This window comes from Telmatherina bonti (assembly GCF_933228915.1).
Source record: "Telmatherina bonti genome assembly, chromosome: 19".
Taxonomy (NCBI): domain Eukaryota; kingdom Metazoa; phylum Chordata; class Actinopteri; order Atheriniformes; family Telmatherinidae; genus Telmatherina; species Telmatherina bonti.
In genome coordinates, this window is record NC_136617.1 from 17,296,792 (window position 1) to 17,307,634 (window position 10,843).

The following is a 10,843-nucleotide window of genomic DNA, read 5'->3' on the forward strand; positions in this document are numbered from 1 at the left end:
TTAACTGTTGCCCTCTGAAGTGAAGCGGTTTTACTCATAAATCAACCCTTCTTATCAGGTTATCTGTTCGCAGTGAGCATTGCAACCACACTGATGTCTCTGTTCCTCAGTGTAACATGTAGAAAAGCTATTGAAAGTGTAAAGAAGTCCAACTGCTGCAGTGAAAAGGCAAGCTATAATTTATACACTTCCAGTATCGGCTCCAGCTTTAGGAGTCTTGTTTAGTTCAGCTCATAAAGCTGAACTAAATAAATTCTATCTATCTAACTGATCTAACTATCATGTCCTACAGAACTGTCTGTCTGTCAGACAGAACATGTGGCGACTTGTTATTGAAGCCCATGCTCATTAAAAAGAAAACACCCATCGTCTATCAGCAAAGTTTATGAAGACATCAGGATGCTGATAAAGATGTGTATGTAATGACCTTTTGAATCAACGTGATTCGTTGCCTTGGTGACTTCTTGCAAGGGCACTCACCAAACGTTTACACCGCATGTATAGTAACAGTCATACCAGATGATACCATACATGGTTTAAAACATTTCTTTTTAATAAATATTAAAGTCAAGATGCTTTGAATTTAAGTAGTTCTTCTAAATATCTTAATGTATTCATGATGAGTAAGAATATAATATACACGTTACAATGCCTACAATGTTTGTTTATAGGCTAAAAAGTAAAAAGTTGCATTTGTTTGTCTTAATTTCTCCTTTATTTATCTAAATAAAACCCAAATTAGATGGGAAAAATAAACCCAAACCTTTTCTAAGGGTGAATTGTGAATGCAGGCTGCATGATCACATGTTTATAAAGTACCACAAAACAAACAAACATCTGTTAGACACAACAAGTAAGAGGACACAACTGCCAGAATGGGATGGATTATGCAAATGAGTTTAGAAGCAATCACGTTTACCAATATTTACCTCTTTAGTGCTCATTATTGACTTTAGATCTTCAGTTGAGATCAATTCTGTTCATTTCAAGTAGGTCTGAAACTCATTTTGAAGAGGAAAACGCAGCATATTAAAAGTTAGAAAAGCAGCCTTCAGCATGCTCAGGTCAACCATAATTACTGTCTTTTTGTCATGAGTAACAGAATAATGATAGTTCTGTGTGTTATTTCTTAACACTGTTCTGTGTCACTACCTCTGACTTGACATGAAACTATGCTGGCTGTTCCTGGGTGGAGGCAACTACACGAAGAGAACTAAAACTTAAACTCAATCATTACCAGTGAATTGCAAAGATAGTCGTCTCCTCAACTCAGATACCCTAATTTATAAAGTATAGCATATAAATGGCAGAATTGCAAGTAGTTTATTTTCAGTGACTAGTATAAAGTAAATTAGTATTTGTTTCCAAGGCCATCCGTGTGTTTTACCTTTAGATCTGCTCATGATTGTCAGGGGGTGTGGGTTCTTTGAAGCATTTTTCAGGTTCCACCAGAGGGAGCCAGAGGAACCATTTTCTGGAGGGTGTTTTCTCCACAGGTGTGCAGACCTGCACACCTGTGGAGAATTAGGGACCATCTACCAGCACTATATCTGGAGCTGATTGCAAGTCCTTCGTCGCTTGAGCATTGAGCCTCTGTGGTAAAACCTAAGCCCTCCAGTGAATTCCTGTGTCCTCTAACCCTTGAGAAACTTTAAGAATTCTTGTTTTTTTTCCCCAGACACTCCTTTGTGGACTCTCCCGAGCTACCTGTGATTTTCCTCCCAGCAGCCAATCATCTCCAGGAACCACTCCCTACCAATAACCTGGCATTCTCTCCACTGGCTATCCTCCGGATCTGATCAGCTTGTCGCTGCCTGTCCGCCCTCCACCGAAAGGACCCTCACTGGCTCCCACTGCCAACATCAATCCTCTCGGACCTCCTGACACCACCCAAATTCACGGCAACTCCGAAAGTAGGACATCTTCACTTCCCAGAGATTTATTCCATCATTCCATTACTCATAGATCTATCTTTGCAGAGAACCCCGCCTTCGGGTCTTTCCGGAGCCATCCCCTCAGTTCTCCAATAAACTATTTTCACATTCTCCAGATTGCTTGATCATGCATGTGGGTCCAACATCTTCACACCATGACAATGATAAGCTTTCACTGAAGCTTCAAAGTGTTAGTCTTATTTAGTGGAGGTTGTGTTTCAGCCTCCTTTACCTTGCAGCAGACACACCATGAGGAGTACTGGAAAGACTTCAATCACAACTCAGGAATTTGGAAACACTGGAGGATAATGGCTCTCTGTTGTCTCTGGACCATTCCCAATTCCTCCCATTTGCCCTCCCGCTCAGCATGACTCACCTGTTTTCCAGGAGCAAGGTATCCCTTTCCCATCATAGTGGTCCTCCCACTCCCTGGCCAAAGGGCTAGATGGCAAGGACTCCTTGATCCAAACAAAAAAAAAAAAGGGCATTTTATCCTGCAAATCAGAAAGATAATTAAACTTTGCCATTTACAATTTATTTTCACTTTTTTTTTTTTTTTTTTTTTTTTTTTTTTTTGGTCAGTTTTTTGACCCTGCTCATTACCTTTGATTATCCAGTGGTCTCACCATAGTTGATTCTTTGTTACATACATCTGAAAAGCAGTTCAGAATTACTATTTTTTTTTCTATTGTGTGTATCTGTTTTTCAATAGGGATGATCAAACAGTGGCCTTTCTGTGTGGAGTTTGCATGTTCTGCATGTGGGTTCTCTCCGGGTACTCGTCTTCCTCCCACCAAGAGATGCATGTTAGGTTAACTGGTTACTCTAAATTGTCCCAATGGAGTAAGTGTGAGCATGCATGGTTGTTTGTCTCTATGTTGGCCCTGTGATGGACTGGCAACCTGTTCAGGGTGTACCCTGCCTCTCATCCAATGCAGTCCAGGATAGGCTTCCATTTCCCGCGACCATGAATTGGACTGGTGGTTAAGAAAATGGATAAATATTTGTCAATAAAAACAATGTATTTTAAGCCTTTAAAAAGACCTTTTGTGCATGTTAGCTGTAAATCCCTTTCTGTGAAATCACCCTCCATCGCAACACAAACACTCTCACATTGAATTAAGGAAGAAAATAAGATGAAACATACTGATAAGACCAGATAACTGAATGTGGAGTGACATTCGTATGATACATGCCCCCAATTCCTCATTGTTACTCATGTGACAGCTGAATTGCTTACAGTACGAGTTTCAGTCTTTCCTGGACATCAATCCCTTATCTCCACCCAATTAGTAAAATATGTAAACATGACCTCTCCTCTGTTACTTTCACTGTAAGCTGTATTAAGCGTTATAGGAAAACACTCCTTTGATCTCTGCTAAAGTGTATGCAATATGTTGCATAACTTAATATTGACCAATACTCTTCACGCTATATATGCTCCCTTTAGGCAAAATTATTAGACAGCATGGAATAAACTTTCATTGTTATGCAGATGATACTCAACTATACTTATCCTTTAAACCAGATGAAACAAATCAGCCCAATAGGCTACAAAATTGTCTCATAGACATAAAGACTTGGATGTCTAGAAATTTTCTCCTCTTAAACTCAGATAAGACTGAAGTAATTCTCGTTGGATCTGAAAAACTCAGAGCTAAATTTTCCGGTTTTGTAATGAACCTGGATGGCATTACTTTAGCTTCCAGTGCTACAGTGAGAAACCTTGGAGTAATATTTGACCCTGACCTGTCCTTTGGCCCACATATTAAGCAGGTTACTAAAACAGCCTTCTTTCATTTACGTAATATAGCCAAAATTAGGGACATTCTGTCTCAGAGTGATGCAGAAAAACTGGTTCACGCTTTTGTTACTTCAAGACTAGATTATTGTAACTCTCTATTACTGGGCTGTCCTAAATATGCCCTGAAAAGCCTTCAGCTGATCCAGAATTCTGCAGCCAGAGTCCTGACCAGAACCAGCATGAGAGATCATATTTCTCCAGTTTTAGCCTCTCTTCATTGGCTGCCTGTTGAATCTAGAATAGAATTTGAAATCCTTCTCCTTACATATAAAGCCCTCCACAACCAGGCACCACTATATATCAAAGACCTCATTGTTCCTTATATACCAAGCAGAGTACTTCGTTCGCAGACTGCAGGTTTACTTGTGGTTCCTAGAGTCTCAAAGAGCCGAGCAGGAGGCAGAGCCTTTGGTTATCAGGCCCCTCTCTTATGGAATAAGCTCCCAGTTAGTGTTAGGGAAGCAGACACCCTCCCCACCTTTAAGACTAGGCTGAAGACTTATCTTTTTGATAAGTCCTATAGCTAGGGATGGTTAGCATCCCTTAGTTATACTGCTATAGGTTTAGACTGCTGAGGGACATTTCCTGATACACTGAGCTTCTTTCTTTTTCTCTTTATCTCTTTCTTTTACCCCCCCCCATAACAGTGTTGCATCATTAACATGTATGTCTCCTGTCTCAGCAGATCTCCCTGGCTGGGAGTAGCAGTTCCTGTTGTCTGTTGTCTTTCTGTCCTCTTCCCCCCACACAGCAGAGGCAGATGGCTGCCTGTCCTGAGCCGGGTTCTGCCGGAGGTTTCCTTCCTGTTAAAAGGGAGTTTTTTCCTTCCCACTGTTGCCAGTGTGCTTGCTCAGGATGGGAGATTGAGTTGGACTCAAGTCAATCTGTTGGTTTCCTTATATAGGCTATTATGAATTGGCCTTCATTATGTTTTCCCCTCTGTCTGTAAAGCGTCTTGAGATGGCATTGCCGTGATTTGACGCTATATAAATAAAGTTGAATTGAATTGAATTGAATTGACAGTCATTAAGCTGCTATAACTGGCTAAGTTCTTAGTCATCAAAGTATAGATCACAAAAATAATAAATCTGATCTTATAAGGGCTTAGAATGAGTTGAATTCAGTACATGCAATCCCTTACAACACTTGATACTGACATTAAAAGGTCAGCTTGAAAATGAAAAACAATGTATAACAAATGAAAGTACACTCGATCATTCAAAAGCTTACAGAGCTTGTTTTACTTGCAATTACTTACAGTTATTATAGGTTTCTATCATTGTGAAAGAGTTTTGACCTGATTTTCTTGACAATGTCTCTGGAGGATAATGGCTCTCTGTTGCATCTGGACCATGTGGTTTATTGAGGTTGTTGAGCAACTGTTTTATAGCTCTCTAACCTGCCAAAACATTGAAGTCAGGTTGAGGTCTGGACTTTGACTGGACCACTGCAGTGCCAATCTATGTAGGCCTTGCTGCTAGCTCATATAGTTTTTGTCCCACAGTGATGAAGCTTACGACTTTGTACTCAGCAGTCTTTGCTTTCATAGGGCTTTCATTTGTGTGGTTTGCTTGACATGGAGAAATTAGCACAAGCTCTAAATTGGACTGTGTTGTTGTCATGTTATATTTCTGTTTAATTGCTTGGGGTGATTGGTTTGGATACCAATGCTTAGTAAAGTCTTCGAGCCGAGTCTCGGCCTGTCATTTTGGTATGCTGCATGTTAGGATTGCTGCTTTCTAGTGTGTGCAATGGGAAAGAAGTGAAAAAAACATTAATTTGGGATGTTTTTTTAATTTTTTTTATTGCAGGTCACAGAACAATCAAGGTGGCATTTTTATTGACTTTAGAAAAATTAATTGTGGTGGCGATAACTAACAAGTAAAAGGTTTCTGCTACAAGGGCCATGCTGTCCATCAGACTCAACATCCTCATCTTCACCGTCCTCACATACATACACAACAATACCCCGATCCATGGCAAACTACACCTAACTGCACATGTTAGGATATAGCTGAGCTATCACCATGCCACATTATCTATGTGGTCTGGGTCACTTTAGATTTACGCTGTAATAATGAACTTTCATCTTAATGTATGCCTGGTCAAACTGTGCTATTTTACTAATTTTTTAGCAATCATTGGAAAAAATGCTGCTTTCTGCAGAAAGAATACAAATATGCAATGTCCCAATAACCAGATTTGTTCAAACAACTGTGTTGGAGATATGTATGTGTATGTATGTACCAAATTTGGTGTTTTTATCCCAAACTGAACAGTGTCACCCTACTAAAGCAGGTGTTTTAATTGGTTTTCACTCAGTGTGGTGCTGTGCATTGTGACCGAACATCTCCACTTGTCATAGTTATGGGTTTTGCCTCAATGTTATTATTAGAAATTGGACTCCAAAGCCTGTTTTATTCTGTAGGAAGCACACTGGTTTGAATCACTGTGTTAAGGCTTCTATCAAATCTCTAAACATGTGACCAAAGACATTTAAGGCTTGATAGATCGAAATGAAATGGTGTTTCATTCATTGGGAGAGACCTTTAATTGTGACAGAACTATGACTGAGAATTAAATTAAAACAACCCCATGTACACAAACATTCTGAGCTTGTCTCACTCACAAATGTAAGTGTTCATTTATTCAATCATTTGTTAATTCATTCATTATCCTAACCGCTTAGTCTGATTAAGGGTCGCAGGGAAGCTGGAGCCTATCCCAGCAGTCTTTGGGCGAAAGGCACCCTGGACATCTCGCCAGTCCATCGCAGAAATGTAAGTGTTATAAATTGTAATATATGGGTTCGCTCATTATCTCGCAGCAGCTGTTGTGAGGAATTAAATGGTTGCAGAAATTAAAAAAAAAAATCAAATCAAAGATTCTTTATTTATCACCGAGGGGAAATTCAAGGTTCAAGCCAGCTCGTCCAGGGTTTGACATACAGACAATTAACATTTATTACAAGTTTACAGAACTGAAGCTTAGGCCCTGGAAGCCCAGCAGCCAGTTTTACCTGCGTCGCCTTGCAAAATGAGGAAAATAAGACATGAGGAAGGATGGATGGGTGTTAATAAAGTATCTCTACACTTCACCTAAAGGGGGAAGGATAAAGATCCAACAAAAAAACATACCTCTAAACATAATCACAAATTCAGACAATAGACAAAACAAAAAAATGGGGGTGGATGGGTGGGGTCTCCCAGACAGCCAAGTGAGGTCGCAACCAGCGCGCCCTTCATGAGTGGAGGGAAGGGCGAGGTCTGGAGAAGGTGTTAAAAGATAGGAGAGTGTGTCTGTAACAGTAGGTGTGAGTGTGTGCGTTCAGTGAGTGAGTATGTGAACTTTTCCCAGTTCATTTGTGCCACCCGATGTAAATGTGGCCTTGAGAGCTGAGTTCAGTTTAAGTTCCACAGGCCTGAGTATAATGATATAGAATAAGAATAATAAATAATAGAATAAATAGTATAATATAAAATTGTCACAATATTTAAGTCCATCAGTCATTAATATCATAACCTGTAATATCAGGGTCATACCTTTAAAACACTGAATGTGAAACATCATCTCACTTCACAGCACAAACCTGTCATTTAAGTATTTCAAGTAAATATAAGTAGTGACAAGACAACACATGCACATGTTTTTATTAGTAAAACATTTAAAAATGTTACATTTTCATAAATGTACAATAACTTTCAGATATAACGGAATTTATGGCTTTTGTGGTGAAGTACAATAAACTAAATTGTGGGAATCGTTTGGAAGTTTGTGGCTGCTGTGACTGCAGCTGACCACTAGATGTCACTGCTATGGTCTGCCTTTGAGGATTTCAAGCTTCAGATCTGTTTTTGAAACTCCTGGGAAGAAGTCTCAAAAGCTTCATGAGGCTTCAGCTGTCTGTCTCCATTTTTTCCTATTCTATAGTGCCTCTTGTCTTTGAGTCTTGTATTTTGGTTTCATGTCTTATTTTGTATAGTTCATGTCCCTTGTTTGGTATCTATGAATATGTATATCCAACCACTGGTTTCTTTTGTTGTCTGGCAGATAATTATCATTGCCTTGTCTGTCTGATTTTAGTCTTGTTTGTTTCTCGGTACTAATTTAGTTTCTTTTGTGTTCTTGTACCCTGCTGTTGTTGATCATTACTTTTTTGATGCTTTTATCTGCCTTTTTCCTGCCTGGTCGTACATTTGGGTCCTGTCTCCATACCCCGATCTCACTACAACATCACTTTGGACTAATCTGTGTAAAGGATATTTTCCCAGAAGTTCAGTGATTTGCTAATTTAAGACGCTTTGCTTTTTTCTTCTTAGAGCGAAGAGGTTTTCTCTCGGTGACCTTTCCAAACAGGCCATGTTAATTACCTTTTTCTGATTGTACTTCCAGCAACTATAACGTTTAACAAGCAGCTGAGGTCTGTTAACTCTGAGATATATCACTTGGGTTTTTTTTTTTTTTTTGCAATATCTTTGTAGACTGAACTTGTGGCATCATCAACTTCTGGGAAGATTATTAGCTGTCTAGAATGTTTCCCAATTGTGAATAATCCTTCTCATTGTAGGATTCTACGTTATGACTCAATTTTTTATTAAATTCATGTTTTTTTTTTTTTTTATTATGTTCCTATTTCTTTCGTCTCATCTCATTACCTTCAATTTCTGTCGGCACTAGTGTAAAGACTTATTTAACAGTTTAATTTAAGAAAAGCACAAAGGTTTGCTTTCAAAAGGTAATTCCATTCCAGTGTTTACTGGTGAAGTGTGTCAACAGGTACATGAGACTTGTAAAGACATTTACTAAATGATCGTACTTCAGGAAGACCATTTTGCAAGCTGAGTTAAGGGAATATGTTTTTCCAGTGTCAGCAGCTGCATGATTTAATATCTGTACTTTGTCCAGTACAGGAGAAGTAATGATGTCATTAAATGGGTAATTTTGTCAGCGTTAACATTTGGACACTCGTCCTTCTTGTAAAGCACAAAGTCTGTCACACAGTGATAAGCTTCTGTCTGCGTATGTGTATGATGAGTTGTCATCGGACTCTGTTCCCGGAAAAGATGTGCCTGCAATTTGTAAACTGATCAGATTAGATGATAAAGTGTAACTTATAAATGGACTCATCAAGCCACACAAAAATGACATTAACTGATGAAACTTGTCTTGCCTACTTCCCATGATTTTCAAACATAATGATTTCTTGCAAAAGAGCAAAAACTATAATGGAAAAAATTCACTGAGGGTCGAAAGAAAATTAAATAATAAAGCCAAAATAAATGTATTAATTTATTTCAGATGATTTTTTTTTGTGCAGTTTAAACTTGGCTGCCACAGGTAACATTTGTAAATGTAGCTTTTAATATAATCAGAAGGAGCTGCAATTGTGTTGGATAGTTTGACATGTTTGATTGGGTAAATGCCCTGAAGTCCTGGCTGGACTGGTAACTGCTTCCGGAGTGGTGATTTCTTTTTTAAAAGAAAGTTGTCCTGAGTCAGAACAACTTATCAAAGTGAAGCAGCTTGTGGATCTGTGGACTGCGGCAGGGCAGTTTTGTCAGGGTAGCAGTGGACTTGAGCCAATTTCCAGTGGCAGCAGAATAGGCATTCGTCTATGTCCTCCGTGTCGATCAGCAGGTTCCCACCTAGGTGAATCTTTTTATCACCACTCCGGAAGCAGTTACCAGTCCAGCCAGGACTTCAGGGCATTAAACAGGGAGTTCAGCTCTCACAAGAGTTCCTCTGTACCACAGAGTGCAGACAGGAAATCAGTTTTTAACATGCCTTACTCACTGCCACCGCTTTTATGCCATGGCCACCAATATTGGCTGGGGGGCCAAATGTAATCAACTCACCTGAATCCAATCAGGTGAGCAACCACCACAAATATTTGTTGCTTGAAACTCAGTGTAGCAAGTAAATTTTTTGTTTCAGTTTCACGTGGTTCACATGTCAAAGCAAGTATAAGTGTGTTCTAATGACATGGGCATATTCCACAATCAAAATGTTTTGAGTAGATATTTAAAATCTGAAAATCTGTAGCATGTGCTGGAGAAGACTTATAGCAAGATCAAAAGTGATCCCGTTATGAAGTCTTGCAATTCTACATGGGAATAGATTTTGACTCAACATAAGCTTTATTGAAATTTGTCCCTGTGATTATAGTTAAACAACATGTTAGGACTTTTGGAGGCCAGTTAGTGAATGTTGCACATCCTTATTTAACATCCAAGGGAAGAATTAAGCATGTATACAGAAAAACATAATTGGTCCTAGTCAGGAACCCTGTGGAACACCATAAATAACTGGTACATACAAAGTAGGACTATTTAAATCTAGCCCCAAAGGGACACCGTTTCACCGCTCTAACACATCTAATTTAAATGAAACAGATTCAATAACTCTTTGCCAAGTTCTGTATAATGACCCAATGATTGGGAGTTAATGTGTTTTAAAATAAACTAGACTTCTACTAAGTGTCATTCTTCAGATCTGATGAAATTCATTTTCCTTTCCAGGTTTTTAAGTGCTTGATTATGGGTATGAATTATGCCTGATACTAAGGTGTGCAAGTACTTCACAACAGACTCAAATCAAGAGTGGAAATGTAGGTAAAATGCGACACAAAAGCCATCTGCGCAGTAAAGACTAACAAGGTAGTTATTAAACAATAAATTTGTTTATATAATACATTTAACAACATTCATACATTTTATTATAAACACAGTTATTTTCTCTTCAACTTAAAGTTGAAATATTATCAGCTACATCTTATGCAATTCCTTACAACAGCCTCCATAATTCATTAAAAACTATTAGAAATCTCTAGGTTGGTGAGAACGGGAGCAGAGGGAAGGGAATGTAAAGTCATCTGCATGTCACAACACATTTTAATAATCTTTCCAAAAAAGGAAGAGTTAAGTGCTTTCATGAGTGGCTGGGTTGGTCTTAATCTGCTTTTCAATATGTCTTTGTATTTTTCCTTGTAGCCACAATGAGTAAATGTTAATGAACTGCCAGCCATGTTTATGTCCAAAAGCTTTACAAGATGTCCTTCTGATCCCAAAACAAGATGAAGCCACTGGATAGCTCAAAGTGAAAAGTT